A 23,560-nucleotide genomic window follows, 5' to 3' on the forward strand; every position below is an offset into this window, starting at 1 on the left:
TTGATTAAACTGATCAATCTAAATGTAACAACAACATTTTTCCCCAATGCATAAAACAATGAACCCAATCAATATATTGTTGTAACTTGCAACTAAATGTTCCAAATGAAATACATAAATATTTTGTCGGAAGAGGGATAAAAACAATTTTGCAATAATCGAATGAAAAACTGTGCAACGAATTCTAATGTTTTTGCTCATGTATGTATGTATGTGTGTGTGTGAGGAATTACTGACAATTTTATTTCAATTTATTTATTTTTTTTGTATTTGTTACATTCACAATGTATTTGTTAGAATTATGTTGCAGGCACTTAATGATTGAATGAATAAATAAAATCGGATTTACAAAAACCCCAAAAAAACAAAATGAAATTATAATTTTGTAGTTGAATTACAAATGCCAAAAATACATAATGAAGAGAAATTACAAAAAGCCATTTAAGGAAATCAAATCGAGAGAACATTAAATTGCAATGAAAGATAATAAATCAAATAAAAGGATGTACTTGAATAAACGAGTGTCAAATGGACAAACTTGGATACGAATAAAAAAAAGAAACTTTATGCATATAGAAAAGCGAATCTTGTGCGGCAAAATGAAAAACGAGGCGAAACTGCTTAACGGCTGTTGCTTTGGAAATCGCTGTTGCTGCTGCTACACGCGCAAAAAAATGGCCAAGCAAATTGCGTTAGTGTGCGAGAGTGTAAGTGTGTATGTGTGCAAAAGGGAAAATCGCAACAGATTAACTTGCTTTGCCAAGGCTTAAGTACAGTGCAAATAGTGACGGGGGAAAATTGAGAGTGAGAGAGAAGTGAAGATTGAGAGCTTGCCCAAAAAGTGGAGGCCACACAAAAGCAACGTTAATTGCATTGAGGGTACACACAAGCCACGCCCACACCTTCTCCTCTCTTCGGTCTTTCCCACCTTATTCTGTGGTACAACTCACTTTAAATAAGAAAGAACTGGAAAACACACACACACGCACTCAAATGTTGTTTCTTTTTTGCATATGGAGCGTATTTTCTTGTGTTTATTTACATTAATTGGATTTCAATGTGTTTGCCACACTGTGCACACACACACAGACACACGCATACCATAGCACTATGTTGAATTTGACCCGTTTTTGTGGCCAAAATTAAAAATTTTGAAATTAACAAGATTTTTGAATGCAGGTTTCTTGTATAATAAAGGTTATTGCTATAGGAAGGTATTTTAGAAAAGTGGGCGTGTCAACGCCCACATAAATCGAAAAAAAGCGAATATATTAATCAATTTTTAAGTTAGAGACCCAAATTTTGGAACACATGATGAGTGTCCTATTTCAAATGCGTCCTGAAAATTTAGTTCAGATCGGATAATAAATATGGAAGTTATTCAAGAAAAAAAAATCGCAAAGGCTTTACCAGCTCTGCAATTCTGATCAAAATGTTGCTCCCTAATAATTCAAATTACGCAAAAAACCGCAAAAAACGCATAATGAGCTTACATATTATGAATTCAGAATTGACAGATCTACAACATGTATATGGACACTCACTGAAAAATTTGAACATTTTAGTTAAAACCTTTTGGAAAGTTCAACTTTCTTTCGAAAAGTGACAAGGGGACAACACTTGCTAAATATACAAATTGTTTGAAAAATACGAACAAAACACGCAACATATTAGTATCAACACATAGTAATAACTTGAGGAAGTAATATTCCTTTTGAATTTTATTATTTAATGATTTTTTGTGGGAGATATGCCAATTTGAAATTGCATCGCAAATTTAACATTTAACACTGCACGTATTGTCTGCTTGCAACAGCTTACTTTAACAGCTGTTATTTTAACATTAAACTGTTAAGTTAACATTTTAGGTATACAATATCGCGATTTGATCATTTCTCAACATGGTAACATTAAAAAAACGGAAATTTGAATACTTGCGAAAAATGAGTTTTGGCCACGAAAACGGGTCAAATTCAACATAGTGCATAGGGGGGAATGCCGAAAAAGCCAAAGGGAAAATGCCAGGCATAAAAACAGAATATATTTTGTAATTTACGAGCAGCTTTTGCAATACACAACTGCTTTATGCATTTCGAAGTCTCTTTGCCTGCGGGGCAAACTCTTAAATATGTTTTACTTGTATTCTCACTTAAAATCTAGTTGTTAATACCTATTCAACTCTAAATAAAAGTGTCTTTCGATATTGTCGAAATTCCTTGAGAGACAAGTCACACAATACTTTGTCATAAGCTTGCAATATTTTTGCCATTATTCTACTCACATTCCAGCCAATCAAATGGCACCCAAAAATTCTGGTTGAAAGCAAATCATTTAAAGCACTTTTGGCCTCTGGAAAACAATAGGCAAATTTATTTGTGGGCCTCACAATTGCAGTAGAAAATCATGGCCCCAAAAATTGCATTTAAAAAGGACATGCATATATTTTGATTTCGTGCTTCTTGTGTTGTGTTGTCTGTTGCTCCATAGATACAGAGATAGGACAAAAACTGGACAAAAGGCGCTCCATTGAGGCACAAAATAAGATTATTAACGTTGTTAAAACGAACGAGAATGAGAAGCGGAAGAGGCGGCAGAAAAAGCAACAGGACAACAGCAAATACTGGAGAGTGGGATGCTGACGATTGGCTTTCGGCTAGGGGAACAGGATGTTTTTGAGTGTATGTGTATGTGTATGTGTGTGCGGAAACTGCAAACTAAAAAAAATTTACTTCTAGGAAGCCGCAATACTGCAAGCAAAAATGGACTAGGCAAAAATGGCAAGAGGCAAACAATTTAAGAAAACCATTTGTTGTCCAAAACCCTGAGGCTGCAAACAGAGCTGTAGAGAGTTGAAAATAATGTTGGATATGCACAAGCTCTAGCCCCTGTCCCCATCCCCATAAACCTCGACTTGGTTCTGGCCAGCTGATAACTTCCGGCTGCTGTTTTTGGATAGCTTGGACTGGCTTGGTTGGCTTGGCTTTGGCCAGGCATCATAAACAGCCACTTGGCCAACAATGGAGTTGAAAGTTGTTGGGGTCCTTTTTCTCTCTTTTTTTTCCTTTCTTTTCGCCCGCCACCCATTGCTGAACAATCATTTGAGTTGATCTTCTACGCAGACATGATAGATGAAGCGCACAAGCTGACGAGCTGCTGTTGCTGTTGCTGCTGCTGCCACAACTTTGATGCAGTAGCAGCTTCTTTCTAGTGTATCTTGTGTGTCGCGTGTCCCGTGTCCAAAGGAGTTCATACTCCATAAATTGTCGCCACATGTGCGGGGCATATGTTGAGCTAAGCAAAGTCATCTACTGGACCATGTAACGCTAAATCTTTGCGTTTTATGCTCAATATGCGCACGTCTCCAAAGTTCCCCCTGCCTGCGTCGCTGCCTCTTCAGTGTTCATTGTTGTGTGCTGTTCCGACAGCTTTCATTTGTTATTGTCGCCGCTGCACTTGGTTGCGGTCAGGCTGTATCCTTACACTCCACCCCATACTTAGCAGTGTACTACACTCGCATATCCTTAAGTGCATGTGTCTTTGTGTGTGTGAAACACACTCATCATCGGCTTGCTAAAGCCCTTAAGAGATGCGCTTGTCTTGTTGCTGCTGCAGCATGTCGAGGCAGCTTAATTAAATTCAGCTATTAATTTTAATCTGGACATTAAGTGGTCAGATGGGTTTCGGCCCCTTAACAACCTTATAGATGTTACATACTACTATTACTGTTACAGAGCGGAAGCAGCTAAGTTGCTTCCATTAAAACATTGGCAAACAACTATATCAAAATCAAATCAAATATATAAAACAAGAAAAGGAAGCAAAGCACTCAGCACAAATGCTTAAAGCGGGTAAGAGATGAGGGAGGAAGGTTAACAAATTCAAAGTCAAGAACACAAATACCAATGTGTAGTAGCGGATGTCAGGTGAGGAAAATCCTTTTACCCAACTGATGATAGCTAAATGGAAGCCGGAAAAAATTATACACGAAAAAACAAAAGAATAACAGAAAGCAAACAGATTATCCAGAAGGAAAAAAAGTTAGGTAGTTTGACTGAAAAGGAATAAGGACTACAGGATATGCTTTAATAAATAAGAAATTTACATTAAATAATATTTACTTATTCAAATTTTGTATATTTTTGAGTAAATACTAAATACTAAATCATATATATAGTTTTTTGCTTTGTTTGTGTTTATTCCCTTTTTGCATTTCTTGAAGCTTATCTTCCACGCTAATTATATTCCCTTCCGATTCTCTTACTGGTTACAGGGTATACTCCCACACGTAACATAAACCGAGTGGCTGCTACCGAGTGTAGTCATCGAGTTGTAAAAAGAAACCGTGGAATAAATAAATAAAATCAGAAGCCAACGCTGATTTTGTCAGTTGAATTTTTCGGTCCTTTTTCAGCTGACCAACCCCTCTCTACAAAAACAACAACAAAAAAGCACACAAATACAGGTGCAAATGAAACGCAGCGAAGTGAAACTCAAACAATAAATGGCTTAGATAATGCCCTAAAATATTCAATTAGTTTATGACCATGTTTAGGTTATGTATTTTTTTTTTTGTTTTTGCCTCAGTTGCAGGCAACATAATCATCTAAAATGAAATGAGTTTCGGCACGTTGCCTCTTGTTATTATTATTTTATTTCATTTTTTTCTCTCACTCTCTTTCTCTATCTCTGTCTCTCTGTGTTTGTTGGTTGGATGGTGTGTTTTCTACATTTTTCACGTGCCACAGCCCTTTTAATGGCTAGCCCGGAAGGCAACCGTAAAAAATGTGCATTAAAATATTTTTATTGCCTGCAAAGAACGCGGCGGCGGCGGCAGGAGAAATTTCTAGGATTAAAGAGCGCGAGCGTGAATGCGACCGCGAACAGCCAAGTAGCTTTTGGGGCAAAAATTGAAAATAGGCATTAGATAATGAAGCCGGAATCACCATGAGCTTTAACAGCTCATAAAATGAAGCCTGCTAAGCACCATAGACACAAAAAGCGAATGGAAAACAGAGCGAAGCATACATAGTTAAGTTAGCTTTGTCAAGTGATAAGCAGGAATTAACTACGCTCTTGATGTGTAGATGGCGAGAGGGATTTAAATGCATGTTAATGTCATGCTAATCGTAAGCTAATGGTAAGCATTTCATTTTAGAAAAGGGACAGTAGCTTACAATGCAAATAAACTGGCTTGATAATAATATTATCATATGTCATAAAAATAAAGATAGTGAGAAAATTATACTTAATGTGAGTATGTAGTGCTTACATCATAAACAATTTAATATTATGCTAAATAATATCTTTTTAAGTTATAAAACACTTTGGAGTAAATTCTAGTCAAATATAATATCCATATATATTTAATTATAAGTGCATACTTAAGACTTTGATGCACTATTTTAAATGAGGAATTTGTTATCATCGTCTGCTTCAGTATAAATTTCAAATGTCATGTAAGTTTAAGACTGTCTTTATTTGAATTTATATTTATTTGTGAATGCATTTTCATGAATTGAATCTGTTATACGTTTTAGCCTATTTGTAAGTAAGTGAGTTAAAATTTTTTAACCTTTTTATAAAAGTTATTTGCTTCTTCTTCCCAAAAAGTTAATAAAATATTAATTATATGTGCTCTGTTTTTTTTAGTTAGAATTGTTTTTGGAGTTTTTGAAATTCGTAATTATAAAAAAATATTTCTTCTTTCGTAACAAATTTAAAATTATTTGAGTAACAGTTTAGATTTATTACCGCAAGGCAATTTGTATTGTTTCTGTCTTAAATCCAGATGCATTTAAAGTACTTCTTGTATTTGCTTCAAGGTTTCTCCGTCAATATCTGACGTCAATTGTTAGGCTCTTCATCAACTTAAATGCGAGACATATGCATTTCAGTTGGCATTACTCAGGCAATCCATTTCATCCATCTCACTTTGGCAACACGAATGCCACAATGCTGCAACACAATCTCAACCATAGCCAAAGGATCGATGCGATGCGATGCATTGTAGTGAGGCAGCCGCTCATTATTCACGCATTTCGCTTGCCAGACGACAAATTGCATTAATCTATGAGTGTGTAGAGAGAGAGCAGCGCCGCGTACTTCAAGTCACAGTCACAGTCGTAGTCGCATTTGCCAGTGCTCTGACAAATTAATGCACATTTGCGACAACATCTTCAATTCAAATCACGCGACATGTCACATGTTGTTTGAGTGCCATTGAAAATCAGACAGCAGCTCATTTGCTGCATCATCTGAGGGGACGACTTCCATCCATCCGTCGTCAGTTCCGTCAACTTATCCGCAGAAGCCCAAAACTCTCATTTGTGTTTTGTGTGAGTGTGTGTGTGTGTTGCAAATGCGCAACAATTCGCTCAAGTGTAAATAATATATAGTAGTCTCGACTGGTCCTCCTCCGCGCTTGGCGTAAAAATGACTAAACACCTGCACACGATATGGCGGCATGCGGGGGCAATATCTTTTGTCATTCTTTATAGCAAGTGGCAGCTTTCGCGTCACGCCCCTCCATAATCCCCTCTACAACCCCCTCCACAATTCCACCCACAACTGCATTGTCTTTGTGTGCCTCTGTTTGTTGCACGTGCTTCTTTCTGTGCCTGTGCCTGTGCTGGTGTTAATGTATTTGCCAGTGCCCCAAGTGGCAACAACGTTGCGATGCGGCATGACTGCCAGCTATCTCTTTCCCACTCTCTCTCTCTCATGCTCTTGTTCTACCTGTATCTATAGCCATTTGCCTGAGCTTTGGCCTGAGTTGTTTTTGTCTAGCGTTCAACTCATGGTGGCGCCACAGTCAACGTTGTCAACGACGGTGTCGTCTGCCCGAGACTGCTGCGGAGAGAGGAACGGGGGGCAACGTGTTGCCACTGGAGAGATAATAAGTCTGGCGTAAATTAGTTTGCCATTTTGAGTTATGAATGCGCATTTCAACGGCATCTACCTTGCTTTATGTGTGGGTGTGTGTGTGTGTGTGCAGTGGATCACAATGGATTAAAACTTAGTTGCGTATTACTTATGATTGTATTCTCACGCAGGCGAAACTTTGAGTGTTACAGATTGTCTGGCCTCAGCTTCTGCTGTTCTGCTGTTCTGTGTGTGCTCTCGAGTGCTTTGCTTCAAATCTGTGACTGAGCTTTGCATTTCTCCATCCAAAATTTTGGACAACGAGTGCAGATTGCGCATAGTTTATGGAGTAAGCTACTTAGAAACTTTCAAGCTGTCTGATAACTCTAAATATGATAAGACTACTCTGCTATAGCGAATTTGAGTCAAGTAGCTGCCAAGCTAAATTTAAACAGGTCACTTTGAAAGCAATGTTTAAAATTCAATTTATTAATTTCACTTTTATTCTTGTTTTTGGCTTCTTGGTTCTGAAACAATTATAAACTCTAATTAACTTAAGTCTTAAATCAAAACTTATGATTTGTTTACTACTCCTGTTAGTTAAAATATCATGAAGTTAAACAATGCATATTTATGTGATTTATATAACTATTCAACGAAATTATTAATTCTAAAATTAAGCTTGTAATAACAACAAATTATTCACCATTTACATTATTGTAAAAATTTAATATGCATACCATTTATGAAATCATTTTAGAAAAACCATTTTAATATATATTAATAAAATGTATCAAACAATTATCAGCTTAACTATTGTAACTACAAACGACATGCAATATTATTTGAGGGGCAGTGAAATAAATGAATTTAATTGCCAAATGCTCAAAATTCTGTGCTTAAGTTGAAATCGTAGCACAAACGTAGAAACTCTAAATAATTGCATAACTCTTGTGCATTATTGCTGCAAGTAAATTTACACAAATTTTACACATTTTTAATCAATTGTTTTCTCTGTTTTTATAAGCACATCTTTGATTGTAATGAAACTTTACTTAGCTTGTAAAGTTGATGTATTTGTGTTAGCAAATAAATAGATATTCAGTTCAATAAATGCAGACAATGCGGCTGAGAATTTAAATTTAATAATCACACGTAAAAGGATTTTACAAATTTATGGCAAACATCTTTGAAACGTGAATCAACAAAAACAAGTAAGAAAGCTACAGTCGAGTCTGCTTGACTGTGAGATACCCGTTACCCATTTTTGAATAATAAAAGCATAATAGTGCGGAATTAATTTTTTAAATATGTCAAAATGAATATACCGCAAAAATACTATGTTACAAATTTACGAAAGGCTATATTTGATATATTGATATAATAGTATTACTATTAAATGTGCCATAGAGTGTAAAATATATCAAATTGCCAGTCAAAGAAAGTTGTTTTTGAGTCGATTGAATGATAATTTCAAAATTAATATTTTTGTGCATTATACATGAATTATTTAAAACATACATAAGTAAATAAGAAATATTTAAGAAAATATATTTTTAAGAAATACATTTAAAAAAAGTTATTTTGAAACTATACTAAAATCAACGTCATAGAAAAGGTGTCCCTCTGAGCAAATTGTCCAATTATTAGAGGTGTCCGCTAAGGCAGCTTGCAGTGTACATATTTGCATACCTAAGTGTATTGTCCATTTACATTATGCATGCTTGATCAGGCTGGCACTGGCTGCAAACCAAATTTAGCTAATAAAGCATGAATGAAAGGCAAGCACACACAGCCATAGTCAGTGTGTGATAAATATTAGTTGTGGGAAAGGGCGCACATCAGAGAGCATAATTAAACATGTGATTGTAAGACAGGAGAGAGACAAAGGCAGAGAAAGAAAGAGAAGGAGAGAGCAAGGTCAGAGCCGCATGACTAATATGCCCAATCATAAAACTAATCTTCATGAAAAAAGCTCATTAAAATAACGCATACGCCTCGTTGGACGCTGTCAACAAGCCAGCCTTAGGCGAAGCATATAAAACAAGACAACAGCAACAACAACAATGAGGAGTGAGAATAGCAACGAGAGCAATGACAGCAAACATTAAGAATATGTAACAAATGTGCAGAGCTGATAGATGTTGTGACTGTAAATGCGTCTGGCGTTTGGTCTGGCCTCAGCCTGAATGTGTGTATGACTACGTGTGTGTATGTGTGTGTGTGTGTGAGTGGGGTTAACGCTCTTCCTCCAACTAGAAACTGGTTTTTGCGGCCAAGAAGTCTAACCGAGCAAATTAACATAAATGAATTTGCAGCTGTCGCTCGTAAAGTTATTACACCGTACCAGACAAATGTGGCCGGGACCCGGGAACAAATCACACTGACCTAGTAGTTAAGTGTGTGTGTGTCTAAGGGGAAGGGCTGTGTTTGGTTTGCGGGCTGAATTAAAGATGTGAATGGAAAGTCGGGTTTGTGCACTGCAAACATGTGGCTTTAATAACGCCACATGAATCATTTATGCTATGCTAAATCCCAAATAACCAACGACGACGACGACTACAATAGAAGAGTCTCCCGCTCTAAAGCCGAGTCGAAGGTGCCAAGCATATTAAGTAATACACCAGCAACAGCAACACCAACAGCAACATAAGCAGCAGCATCAGCGGCGTCGACTTTAAGAACGAAGGCACTAACCTACAACAATAAGCAAAAAACTGTGTCAGCCGAACAACAAACAGAGAAACACTGAGAGAGAGAAGAAGTTCTGAGAGAGAGAGAATGTCGCGTGTCCTGCGCAGTGTGAAACGCAATCCACAAACAAAAATTCGAAAATGGGCAAAAACATGCTCGCTCGCTGGCGTTCGTAGCGTTCGTAACATTGACCAAGAAAAATGGTGAAACGCAATGCCGACAGCAGCATCCGTCTTCAGTCAAACGGCGTTGCTGTTAGCGTGCACAACACACACAACACATCCTTCCCGAAGCCCGGCCACGTCCCAAGCATTGAGCGTGTGTGCGTGAGTGCGTGTTCTTTGTGCTTCAACTTTGAGTCGTCGATCTGCCAGAAATCGCGTGTGAATACGCGCAAAAAGTTAACCCACACACACTCACCGGCAAAATCGCAGAAATAAATTGCAAAATAACGAAATAGGAATACCAGGGTAAAAAGAATTCAATTGTTGCATGTTTGCTCAATGAGGCGCAACTAATTGTTGTTGTTGTTATTGCAGTGTGTGTGTGAGTGTAATCGAAATCAAAATCAAATCAAATTAAATTACAAGTCAAACGTGGTCAAGTGAAAAAGCTGTGTGTGTATTTTGCAGTATTTTGACTTGTTGCAAAAGTTTGCCATTAAATTTCGAAGGTGCTTGAAAGGCTTCGACGTAAATGGGCAGCTAATTAGAATTGTGTCTACGGCATCACTTTTGGGGGAGCTAAAAATAAATTTCCACTTAAGTTCGGGCAACAGACACGGCCAATTAAATTGGGGAAGCAAAATCGATACAAAAAGATCAAAGGCAAAAGGAGCGTATCAAATGCAGTCAACGATATTAAATTCGATTAATTCATTAAAGTGAGCCCGTAAATCTGCAACTAATAAAACAATTAAGCCTCAACTGACAACAATACACATATATGTATATCTGAAATAAAATTAAATGCAAAAGTGTCGAGCGAATTAATCAAAAGTGACAAAGGATAAAAAGCAAAAAAAACAGATGTTGCGCATGAAAATTGAATTGCGAGTGCCGGCTTAGGGCAATAACAATTGCAATACGAAACGTAATCGAAATCGAAATGTAATCAAAGTGTTTGACGTTCTGACCTAAAAATATATCTACTTGAATTTATAAATATACTATACATATATTTATATGCTTTTACGATATCGTCATGCAAATTGTAGAAATTACTGTGAAAGCAAAATACAAATAAAATAGATACAAAATTTTTCAAATGGCAAAACTGCAATAAATCGATGGCATAAATGTGTTTAAGTGTTTTTATCTCTCGCTCGTGTGAGTGCGCTCGTGTGTGTGCAATAATTGAGCACACATTTTGAAATATTGAAAAAAAAAGAATATATATCTATAAATTAGTAACGTCCGTAAAATATAGAAAGGTTTTCGCTGGCATAATTTAGGCTTATAAAACATTTTAAGCCGCGCTACCAAACACATTTAAATAAAAGCAGGAAATAGTGTGGAAAAAAGGCAAAAATCACATAAAAAAAAGTGTCATATCAATTTGTGTTTACATGTGTGCATTTGAGTGTGTATCCGTGTGTCATAAACAAAACGACAATTTGGATTAGCTGAGGCATAAAAAAGAATCCCTCTTTTACTGGTGAGCAAAGCTGTAATAATTATTCATAAATTAAAAGCATAAAATACATTTGTATTCATTTGCATAACAATTCATCAAATTACTTGCCAAAGTGTCTGCGTCGACAATTGTAAATTTACTTAATTCAATTATGCTATTTAGATAGAATTACAAAAAAATTCTATTCAAATTAACATGTTATACTGAAAACAAAAAACTGAATTTAATTGATCAAAATGCACAATTACGAAGCCACCTTATGTTCCAAGTTCGTTTGAAACTTTGCTATATAAATAATTCATTATTCATTATATTCGTAATTAGATGCCAGAAAACAATCTGTTGAAATAACAAAACAGCGCAAAAGGCATGTTTCTGGTGGCAAAGTCGAGGTGGGAATACTCCTTTGCTCCAGCACTTCAATTTGGCTGAAGATAAATGAAACTTGTGTAAAAAAATCGCAACAAAATCATGTTTGGGCTATTAATCAAAACACAGCTATAAAAGAGAGTCAGTATTAAAATTGGCTTTAGACTGAATTTAACCAATTACATTACAAATTGAAGCAGAAATTGCCTTGGAGTATATGTAAATTAATGAAATTTGTGAATTGACTAAGTAAATTTGTGATTTAGTTGAAGTGAACTGCGAGTGCAGTAAAATTTTTAATGGGAAAATTATGTTGTAAAGTTTCTTCTTCATATGAGCTAAGGGTGCAGCAATTTACAAGTATTGTTTAGCAATTATTTAGATAAAGTCTACGGCAATTTTCTGCTTATTTCCCAGGGTATTCAAGTGATGCGGAGACTGTAATTCATTATTGATTTCTTTTTTGTGTTGGCATAAAAAAGAAATTAATTGATTTCTAATCTAAAATTGACGAAAAACTCACTGAGCCGACATAGAAAGTAAACAGCACACTTGACAACTTTTTGCTGTTCTGCAGCTCTCTTTTTCGCTTCCATCATCCATCTGCCAAGTTCTTGTTGGCATTTCTTCTTTTTTTTTTCTTTACTGACAAAGTTTGCTGTGTGTGTGTATGTGTGTGTGTGTGTGTGTGGATTTTGAGGAAATGTCATCTAGCAGCTAAAACTTCCATTCCCCCCGAGGAGTTTGTTGTTGCTGTTGTTGCATGTAATTAATTTTGGCTGGCAGGCTAAGAACTGGCGAAGGCAGATAGAACATGAACTAGACTGGGGGAGTAATTAATTTAAATTAAGCTTAAATTGTTTTGATATATAATGTAAGATGACGCAGCAGCGAGACATACAGCTTAGACCTGCGGCGGTTTATTGGCTTAGCAACAGGCTATGGTCAGCGGCTGGCTGGCTTACGCGGCGTATGCGCAATGTATACGCATTATCTCATTTACATTAATTGCCGCCATGAGTTGTGACGCAGACCTAAGCGTATTACATTCTTCTTGCTTTCCTGATTGCACGGGAAGGAAGTTGTAATTTCTGAAATTGATCTCAAAAGAATTTCCTCCCACTCAACTTGTTGACAACAAAGTAACACAACACAAAACTGAAACATTCAATTGAATGCTGTTTGCTGCTTTTCCTTCCTTCGCTTTGACTTTGTCTGGCACAGTTTTTGTATTTTTTTTTATGCTGTAACTGGAGCACTTGGCTTCTGGCCTGGGGGATTGCTGGGTAGATATTTTGGTGCGTTTCGAACTGTGTCGTAACTTGTAACTGAAACTGCATTTGGGTTGATGGACTAACAATCGCTTTGCATAATGCAAATTAAATGCTTCGTTTTACGCTTTTGCGTAAATGGAAATGCTATCGATTGCCAACTTAATTTTCCATCGCACTCCGGCATTGATTGACATTGATTTATTACGGGCTTTCTGCGAAATGAAATATTTTATTTATGCTTATGTTTATGTGCGATATATTCGCATTTCCTTTTTCCCACTGCACTCGGCATCCAAATATAAATATGTAGTGGAAGTGTTTTCTAGTTTGGTTTATGTTTATTGTGCAGTTTGCAGCTGTGCGTGCTCAGTTAAGTAAATTCTTTGACCAGCTTAGCCTGGGCGCCACAAAATGCCAACGAGGCTTGGAGTGCTTGACAAATATGGCCGAGGGTAGAGCTAAGCAAATCCCCCGCATCTCGTTTGCCTGACCGACTTTCCACCACCAGCTGCTGCACAGCGGTTTATGCGGTTGACTGTCTCTGTGTATCTGCATCTGAGTCGTTACAGTGCGGCATAGAGTGGCAGGGGTCTAAGTGGAAACCAAACGACGTAAACAATTTGTAAGTCATGTGTAAACATCATAAGTTACGCGCATTTCTGTTCAAATTATAAGCACTTAATGTCGCACCAGGGATGTGGAATGCGCGGAGTAACAAAAGTGGCAGCTAGCTAAGAGCTAAGAGCTGGGTGTAGGCAACGCTACGTATACGTGATGCGCAAATGCGCAAATATTACGCATACGCCACGTTTGGCACTGAAGAGCATAGTCGTTAAAGCCAGCACACAAACACAGAGGAGACATAGAGAATGAGACACAGCTGCTCGAAGGCGTCTCTCGTTCTCGTTCTCGTTCGCTTGCTAGTTAGTTAAACAGCAGCCAAGTAATTAGATTTTTCCACATGATGGCGACATTGCAGTTTAGTTTCAAGTGTAAACAAAGAGATGGTAGAGCTGGCTGGAGTGCGCTGTGCCACGCCTCTTACGCCAGACGCCCATACAATTCAATTAAAAAGCAAACTCGCAAGCGAAAACTTAATGCGTTTAATGCGTGAGGGGCAAGCAAATGGATTAGTAACTCCGACTCACACGCCACAACTAGCTACTTCTTAGTGCCGCAGCTACAGCGCTGTGCCATAAAGTTTATCCATATGCCACATGCCACAAGCCAAATCTCAAAAGTGTGTGCACAGTTTTTCCCCGTGCAACGCGTGCAATTTTTTGCCCGCCTTATTTTTCGGCGTAAGCTTGTTTGCCGCCACCCCCTTGTTACATGTTTGTCAGGGGCCGTGAGCAAAAGTTATGGCAGGATATTTCCACCCATCCCCGAAAAAAAAATAGAAAACTGTATGCAACGCTTTTCACGCTCTTGTCGCGCACGTGGACCCGCAAATTTCATGTGACTTTGCTGAACATTAACAAAAAGTTTTCACTGCCTCCAAAACAGCGAAAAAAAACATCCCACTACCTGCGTTGCGACACTGAGCTTTACAATTGCTTCTGGCATTTGTGCTTTGAGGTCGAACTGCATAAAAATGGAAAAAAAATTTATGCATCCCTCTGGCATTCAAAAATATACAAAATATTAAAGTGAATATTTTAAATAATAATAGTCAGCTGAGATTTTGGCCTCAACTAAATCAAAGCAAAGCCAAAATATATGAAACATATATAGAAAACTCTCCGGTTCAGTTGCTGCTGTGTGCAGTGTGCAGATAAAACAAGCTGCACATAAATCATGTCATGCCCAAGATAAAGAGAGTGCAAATAGCCCAGGAAAAGTAGAAAAGTAGACTCCCGGCAAATGCCATTGCAATGGCCATGGCAATGGGGCAAAAGTGTAACGAGTTTCGTTGTTTTCCTTCGTGGTTAAGCCAGACAGACACACATAGAGAGAGAGAAAGACCTGAAGATCCTGGCGAACTGAGACCCGAGAGACATTGTTTGATTTAGTCAGCTTACCATGCAAAATGTAAAGTATATAGTTTTATGTGTATTTGTGTTATAATTGAATTACCGTTGGAAATCATGGCAAAAACTAGAAATTAAAATATTGTTTATCTTTGGGATTAATGCATGACAAGTTAATACTTTGCCAACGGGCAAGAGAGATAAATTCAGTTCATCAGCTAACAATTTTCAGTTGAATAAACTTTTGTTCTATGAAGCGAAAGTTGTTGCACATTGTTGGCGATAATTATTCGGCTATGCGCTGATTGCAAATGTAATAAGTAACTTTTCAGTGTATAAAATAACATGATGTGAGTAGCGCACTATGTATTATATAAGAAATGAAAAATTCATAATTAGGTATTTATTTCAATTTTATATAGCAAAATATTCTGTTTCATTTTTGCAAAATAATTATTTATCATCACTGATGTAAAATGTATTATTATTAAAAAATGAAATGTAATTTAAGTTCGATCAGAATTTCGTTAAAAAATTTATTAATATTTTTGTAGTAAATTAATATAATTTATTTGTATACAATTTTCTACTTAATTTAATACAGCTTTAATGGAAAAATTGTGAGTTGCAAAAATTTAATGAAAATAAAGCAATTTGGCAATAACTAAATTATGAAGCTAAGCAAGCGTAATTTTCAGCTGACCTACATTCAGTATCTTGTTGACTTTTCTTAAACTACGAACTCAATCAGTTGCTCACTCACTCCGCGTTATGCCAGACATAATTATAAGTTGATAGCTGTGCAGCGTAAGAAGGCAAAAACTTGAGCATAGAAGAACGTTGGAGATGGAAGTTGTTCCCAGGACAACCATCGAAATTTGCTGATAATCCCCAAGTAATTGTACGCTTTAGCGTAGAGACTTGACTCTGGCTGTCAATTTATTGACTTGGACGTCGTCGTCTTCGCAGATGTCGCAGGTAGTTAACTGTCCCAGTTTGTTGTTGTTGTTGTCGTTATTATTGCCATTACCTTTGATTTTCTATTTCTGCTTATACCTTTTTGGCATCAGCAAACAACTTTCCGATTCCTTTGCTGGTATTCTGTTTTTTTTTTCTTCTTCTGTCGTTGTTGTTGTTGTCTGCGCTTAGAAGTTGGCAGCAAAGACGCAGTTAGCACGTCTCAAAGTTTTCCCCACTTCAATTTTTATTACGCGATTTTATTTATTTTGATTTTACCCAAGAGAAAGTTTGCCACGACACCGAGGTAGCTTCTAATGATGTTAACAGCTCAGGGCTTATCCTGTGAAGTAAATCAGCTTACCCATCTAATAATAAGTACTGACTTCACTTGACTTGGCCAGTTGCCATCTATATATGTATGCATCATATATATAAGTTTTTCGACTGCATTCTGTGAGACCTTAACTAAGAGGCTTGGCCACGTTTTCCCCGCCCGTAGCTTAATTAATACCTGCATACAGAGTTTTTATGTACGTTTTACCCATATGGAATTTCAATTTTCACATTCTGCCGTTGCCCTGCAGCACTGCAGCAGTGAGGAAAGTGGAAGGAGGAAGGAAAATGCAATTATTTTTACTCTGCTTTCGCACCCACTTACATGCAGTTTGAAGTTGGAGTAGGAGTTGGAGTTGTATGCAGTTACCCTGCAGCATTCTGTTGTCCTGATGCCGGACGGTGTCGCTTGCGCTTCCGGCGCATTGATGGTCATAAATTTTTAAACAACAGAAATTACAATTACTCTCTGCGTTACCGTCGCATCGTGAGAGGGGTGAACAAAATGGCGAAAAATGCATAATGAAAGCAATCCTTATTAAAATATAAATCACGCAATGCTGCAGAGAACACTCATTGTGCTTCCTTATTTCCACACAATATCTGTCAGATCGCTGCTCTCCTCGACTCTCTTGGCGCGTGGGTACAATAATAATAATACGAGCAGCTGTCAGTCAGCACACCCGCGGCGTGCGTTAAGGCAAATAATTAATTGGCTGCATTATGGACCTTGCAACTGCCACATTCGGCGTCAAAGCGACAGACATACATACACACACACCAACATTGGGTAAACATTTTAAATGGAGGGCCACCTGTCACTGGCAGCAAGCCGACAGCATTTCGGCCCCAATTCGAACCATAGGAATACCACACAATCAACTCCACTCGGGGCCATTATGGGTAGCATAATTTTCAACTTGTTGTGGTCGCCCAATTGGCGTTCATTAACAGCGCGTAATTGCGGCCAAGTGATTGCTGAAGAGGCGCTGCCGCTGCCGCCGCCGACGTCTTTACTTTCCTGCCTATCAGTGGCATGTGGCATATGGCATGTCAGCAAGTTGCCACGCGCAGATACAACAGATCATATATATTTTTATTTTCAAAAATTAAATATCATCATCTAGTTTAAAGCAATTTAAGTCGTATAAAAATGTTATTTTATTAATGTTATTTCAATATTTGTATGGGTCTTTATTATTGAAAAGCGACATCTAATTTAAAGTTATTTGAAATGAGTATTGATACCAGCTACCCCAAGAGTAAAGGCGTGTTATTACTTTGTGCCTGCAGGAAATTTATATATGTGACAGACAGAAGAAGGCATCTCCGACACTATATATGTAAAATATATTCTTCATCAAGATCAACAGCTAAGAGGATATAGCCCTATCTATTTGTGTTCGTCTGTCCATCTGTCCATCTGTTCATATGAACACCTAGATCTCAGAGAGTTTGAAAAGATTGGGATGGTATTCGGTTTATTTTTCATATTTTTGTAGTATATTAATTTGGTATATTTTAAGCAGAATATCGCCCTGCTTAGCTATTATTGCAAATGGGTAGCGGATATCTCACATTCGAACACACGTGACTGTAGCTTTCTTAATTGATTTTATAGAAAAGCAGCATCCAATTTAAAGCTATTTAAAATACGCTTTCATTGTTATTACTTAAACTATAATAGTAACATTTATATTGAAACGTTATTTAAAAATACTTAGTTAAAGCTTGAGTGATTATTCTAATAAATTTAAGTATTTATTTTTGTGTTAAAAAGAGCTGCATATAAACATCTAATTTGATGCCATTTTAATTTCGATCTTTTTGATTATTAATATGCTTTTCTATTGGTATTATTTTAATTAATTTATTTATTTCCTATTTAATTTTGCAGACAAATAATTAAGGTAAATATTTACTAACTACTAATGGCACAATTTTTGTATGCTGTAAGTCAATTTGATAAATTATTATTTATTAAATTAATTCATTTTTGATGGTTTTTTCTCTCTTATTGATTACTGTTTGCAGTTAAACAAATACTTTGTATTATTTTATATGCTATTTGATTTATTTAATATTTGATTAGCCACCAAATGGCTATTTTAGTAATTTATTATTTGCTGTTACTGTTTGCCAATGCTTCAAAGCGAATTTATGACTTGTTTTTAGCCATAATTTAAAGTTAAATCAAAGTGGTACGATGAGATTTACTTTCGCAACAAAAAAAGGGCGCAAAACATTTAGTGTAATAAATTGCAATGATTGCGCCTTTCATTTAAATAATAAATTGCCCATTAAAGTTTGAATTTAGCGACCTCTGGCTTATCTATTATGTAGGAAATGTATTTTTTGTTGACAATACTCTTTAATGTTTTGATATTAAAATGGAAAGAAAATACGCCAGAAAAATTGGAACATAAATTTACATTTATTTGTTTATGCTTTTGATTTATTTAAGCGAAAAAACTGTTGCGCTATTTGGGTTAAAGGAAGCTAATTTTTGCATAATAATTTGTTTCTATTTTATTTTATTGAATAATATTGCAGTTGAACAGTGTCAAGCTGTTGATTTCCTGCGGTCCATTGCCAACTATTTGCAATTGGCAACAGCAAGGATATTAGCTTGTAGCATTGAGCACAGCTGTTTTCATTGTTGTCGCTGTTGTCCTTGTTTTTATAAGCTTCGTTGCATGTAATCAGTTAGGGATATTCATGGACATGACTATGATTTTAGTATATACACAATTCCAGAAGGGAAGCAGGATATATCCTGTCGGTGCGGCGCCAAACTCACAGCAGGTCCTTTGGCGCGTAGCACAAGAAAAATGTGTAAAGCAAAAACAAAAGCTAAACTACTAGACAAAACTGCAATGCTATGCAAATCCTTGCAGAGAGCAACATGGCGAACTCGACACGACATCTGCCTCTGCTTGCTTGATGGAAGCACTTTCTGTTGATGGCCGAGCTAACAGCAGCAGCAGCAGCAGTAGCAACATCAGCACTAACAACTTCAACAGCAGCTACAGCAGCAATCTTCTGCAATTTATGACAACAGCACATAATCAGGCGATTTGCAGGCATTATGACCAGTCAGCCAGGCATCGGAATCGGTCAGTTTGGGTGAAAGCATCTGCAGCTATTGTCGCAAACTTTCAGTTCTGAATCTGAAGTGGATTTTCTCTCTCTCTCTTGGCAAGCGATGCATCAATTAACAGGGTGTGCTTAAAGTCCTATTAAGCTGTAGTCTCAGTTCCAGTTGCTGTCATCGTAGTTCCTTGTTGCGTGCATTTTATGAGCTGCTTGTCGATTTTCACAAGCCATACACGCAATCTAGTTAAAAGACACTCAACTCGATGACACAAACTTTTGCAGCTTTCTGAGATTTTCTCTGTGTGTTTTTCGGGGAGGTTTTAGCTTATGCCTTTTAACCGCTTTGCCTAGCTTCTAATCTAAGGTGGCTTCTGCATAAAGAAAAGACAGAAAACTGTCATCTATCTCTTTGCCATATGGGAATCTAATCCACTCGTTTTTCGCCTCTCTCTCGGTCTCGCTTTTGGCTTAATTCCCTGTCTCAGCTTTCAAATACATGCATATCGCATGCAAGTTTTTGTAGCTTTTGCGTTTTTTTTTGTTTTATTTCAATGCCGCACATATGCTGACATCTTGCACAATTTTGCCTCGCAGTGACAGTTGGTTTAGCTCGCCATCTCTCTCTTCCTGTTGCTATATCTCGCTTTCGTTCCTCAGTCTTTATAGTTTTTTGTGCACTTTTCATTACGTCTGGTTGCCATTGCCCTTACTTTCTTGTTACACTTGCTGCTAAAGAATTATTGCCTCTGCATATTCTTCTCTCGTTCGTCCCATTTCTTTATTTTTTGCATCTTCTTTTTTTTGGTTTTTTTTTGCATTCCCCACACTAAAATGACAGCTGACACTTGCGTTTAACCGCACAGATTTGCTCTTTTATAGTCTCTCGTTCTCCGATTTGCTGTCTTCAGGCCCCTTAATGTGTGTCTGCTTCACTCGCTGGGAGCCATCAAATTGCGGTCCGTCTGTTTGTATGTTTATTTGAAGGCAAGCTGTAATTGTCGTTTGTATTACCACCGACCAAGCACTGAGCTTCGGGTTTGCGGTTTTCTGGCCAGAACGTGGCTGGCATGGCCAACACACACCAGCTGACTTCCTCTCGCTCTCTCTCTTCGTTTCTCTTTTCCAAAAGTGAAGCGAAGACAGCGTAAAGTAAAAAAGAGAACGTAAGAAGTGCATGCATTTGACTTGACAGATTTATAGCCTCCATTCCAACAAGCACACTCACAAACACACTCACTTACAGAATGATATTGCAAATTAAAAACGTGTTTGTGTCAATTGCCCAACCCGATTTTCATTTTCATTTTCATTTTAAAGCAACGCTCATTTGTCTACATAAATATTTGGCATTTGGCTTAAAAGTCACTGAGCCTTGGTGTCAGCTGTGGCCCAGCTTGTGTTGTGGACAGAAAGGGACCAGCAAACGGTCTTGGGTGAGGAGGAGAGAGAGTGAGGTTGTTGTGCCTGATGTTGTTATGTGCATACATTTGCATGCAATTTGAGTTACACCAAAGGGCCACAAGAATTCCAATTGTTGATGTTGTTCATGATGTAGTTGTTGTGGTTGTTGTTGCTGCTGCTGTTGGTCTGCTTAAATATTTGCTTACTCCAGCATTGGCATTTGCATAACAACTCACATTGCCCTTTGGACACCCAAAGCGCTCGTCAAGCGCGCACATTCGCTGCCCACGCTGCGTATGCTTGATTTCAGTTCATTCATTTTTATTTTTCATTTAAAAACACCTCACACAGCTCGTGTGTATTGTTTGTATTTTTGACGCTTTTCATTTCAGTCTTTGATACATATTTTTCACTTTCAAACAACACGCAAATGTTTGCTATGCGGATATTCTTCTTCTTCTTCTACCCTTTGTGGCCCATTCTCCAATTGCGTGTACATTTTTTTTTATTGGTTTTTTATATGCGTTTGTTTTTTTTTACGGTTTGTTATAATTGCGTGAATTGTTGGTGCTCGGACATGTTCGTAAAATATGCCAAAGGATTTTGTAGAGTCGACGAATTTTCAAGTGTTTTATGTGCTGGTTGCCATGATGAAGTATTGCACTGTGCTGTGTCGAGGGATTTGACACGTTCAACAAAAAACCAGAAGTGCTTCTGGTTCTAAAACAATAAATTCACTATTTGACTCTCTTCAGAATTTCGACATTTAATCTGTGTACAAAGCGCATAGCTAAAATACTCAATGCGAATTCTTTTTCAATGCTTTGTAAACTAAATTTAATATACAACATTTTTTTTTACTGTTGGGAGAAAAATGAAAATGTACAAAAGGTTTGCCGCACATTAAAATATTATCCACAATTTTTCACAGCAGCTTATGATGGCATTTACTGTCGCCTGGTTGTGTTTTTGAAGCGCGCAAAACTTTGTAATCATCATCCACTTTGGAATATTGCAAAACGAAAGGACAAAAGGGAAAGGAAAGTAAAATAAACATAAAGTCCAAGAGCAAATGGCTTAGAAAATGTTCGCAAGCAAAATTGACATAAATAAGACGATGGCCAAAGCCAATATGAAACAAAATAAAAGAATTATCGACAGTCGACAGTCGACTGAGAAGCAGATGATGACAAGTACTACGACAAACAAGAGTGGAAGGCAAAGCGAATAGAAAGGCAACTCAAAGCTGACAATAAACAAATAAGATTTGCTTCAAAAATTTATTTAATTTCATTTTATTGGCTAAAGTCAGACAGCCAAAAAACAAAGTGAATGCCGGCTAAGTTTTTAGCATAGAACGAAAGAAGAAAGCATCTCCGAAGCCAATGCCAAAAACAAATCGGGCGACAGCCCTATGAGAAATCATTAATCTTATTGTGCTGAATCAGCTTGCTGGAGAGCAGCTTACAAAACAGAACTAGAAGTTGAAGCAGAACCCAAGACAAGCGAGCGACAAGCAAGCAAGTTAAACAGCCAATTTCAAGCACTGCCAACATTTTGCCTACTCACTGTCAGTTTTCTGCCTCTCACATTCTGTTGGCCATTTGCAAATGAGTCGGCGTCGCGTCGCGTCGACTTTGTCTGCGACCACAAACAAGGACAAAGACTCCAACCATGACCACGACTTAATGGCCAAGCTAGCTATTTGGCCAGTCGATCGGAATAATGGCGAAAATTGTTGCTATACACAACAAATGATTTTGAACTGCAAGACACTCTCTTTTATTCGGGGGGAAAATAAACAAATTGTATACTATCATGGTTGATATTCTAATAACCATAAATAGTTGAGGTGTGTCCTTGATATATAGTATGTTTTATCTTGTATAATTTAATCTGTGCTGTGCAAATAAAAACTAATTTTCATCGTAGGAATTTCTTATGCCAAGTCAGTGTCATAATGGGTAGAAATATGAAAAAATACGTATACGTATTTTTCTACTGAAATATACAAATTAAATAATAAATAAAAGACATAATTGTTGATAAGATTTTTCGAAATTTCATATATAGAATTTTCGGAACTTTCTATGACAAGCTAATAAATGAGAAAAGAAAAGCGTATACGTTATAATTATTTTTATAGTGATATACGCATATTAAAATTTTTGAAATCATACAGCTTTAGCAAAAAATGTTGTCTATTGAATTCCAATTCGGAACTTTCTAAAACAAGCTAATGAAAGAGGAAAATATTTGCGTATACGTTATTTTAATTAGGTATAAAGTATACGTTAAGTATACGTATTCAACATTTATTCTATTTTTAATTGCTATATAGTAGAAAATAAGAATTTTTAAAAGCGTTTACCCAAGTTGTTAACTACATTTGCCAGTGAATGAAATCATCAGTTCCATATTACACATTACGTATACGCAAAGTATTTTTTATTCGTTCCTAGCTTTAAAATGTGACTTAAATTTTTATTCTTATTGCCTATTTCATTGTTATACATAATTAAAAACACAAATCAAATTAATTTAAACTAATGCAATTAAATAATTTATAAGGCATTTGATGAAATTATTAAGCCAATTTGTATGCTTTTCTTTGCCAATTTTGTTTCCAATGTTGTCTGTAGTCAAAAAATTTATATCTACAGGGTATCACCACAGAGTTCCAAGCTAAAAATTGGGAAACAATTTTGCGTGGTTCGTTTGGCAAATATATAGATGAATATTCTTCTTTTTTTTTTTGGCAATGTCGTTGACATTCTAGCAATTGTTGTTTGTTTATTTGCAATTTATTTGGGCAGCCCCCGTTCAATTTGCTCAATTTGTTTATAATTACTTTGGCGCTGTTTGTCGCTGACAACTTTCCATATTGGGCGTATTTGCCAAGCACTTCACTGGAACGAACGAAAAGCGGACAAAACTGATCGACAGAGGCGTGCCACTTAATTTGCG

The 23,560-nt window shown here is 36.9% G+C and overlaps 1 protein-coding gene and 1 long non-coding RNA gene across 2 annotated transcripts in view; one reads left to right on the forward strand and one right to left on the reverse strand.

Annotated features, from left to right (window-relative positions):
• Window positions 1-1,751: 1,751 nt before the first annotated feature.
• On the reverse strand, window positions 1,752-1,992 carry LOC133850491 (uncharacterized). Its single transcript, XR_009895637.1, has 2 exons — window positions 1,843-1,992; window positions 1,752-1,803 (listed from the first exon to the last, which is right to left on the reverse strand). It is a non-coding gene; the product is annotated as an uncharacterized LOC133850491 (long non-coding RNA).
• A 7,824-nt stretch (window positions 1,993-9,816) lies between these two features.
• LOC133850476 (putative neural-cadherin 2) overlaps window positions 9,817-23,560 on the forward strand; it is a 153,277-nt gene continuing 139,533 nt past the window's right edge. The window contains exon 1 of the mRNA XM_062286592.1: window positions 9,817-11,211. The gene's annotated coding sequence lies outside the window, so the exon portion shown is untranslated. The remainder of the gene's footprint in view (window positions 11,212-23,560) is intronic.

This window comes from Drosophila sulfurigaster, chromosome 2L (assembly GCF_023558435.1).
Source record: "Drosophila sulfurigaster albostrigata strain 15112-1811.04 chromosome 2L, ASM2355843v2, whole genome shotgun sequence".
Lineage (NCBI taxonomy): Eukaryota > Metazoa > Arthropoda > Insecta > Diptera > Drosophilidae > Drosophila > Drosophila sulfurigaster.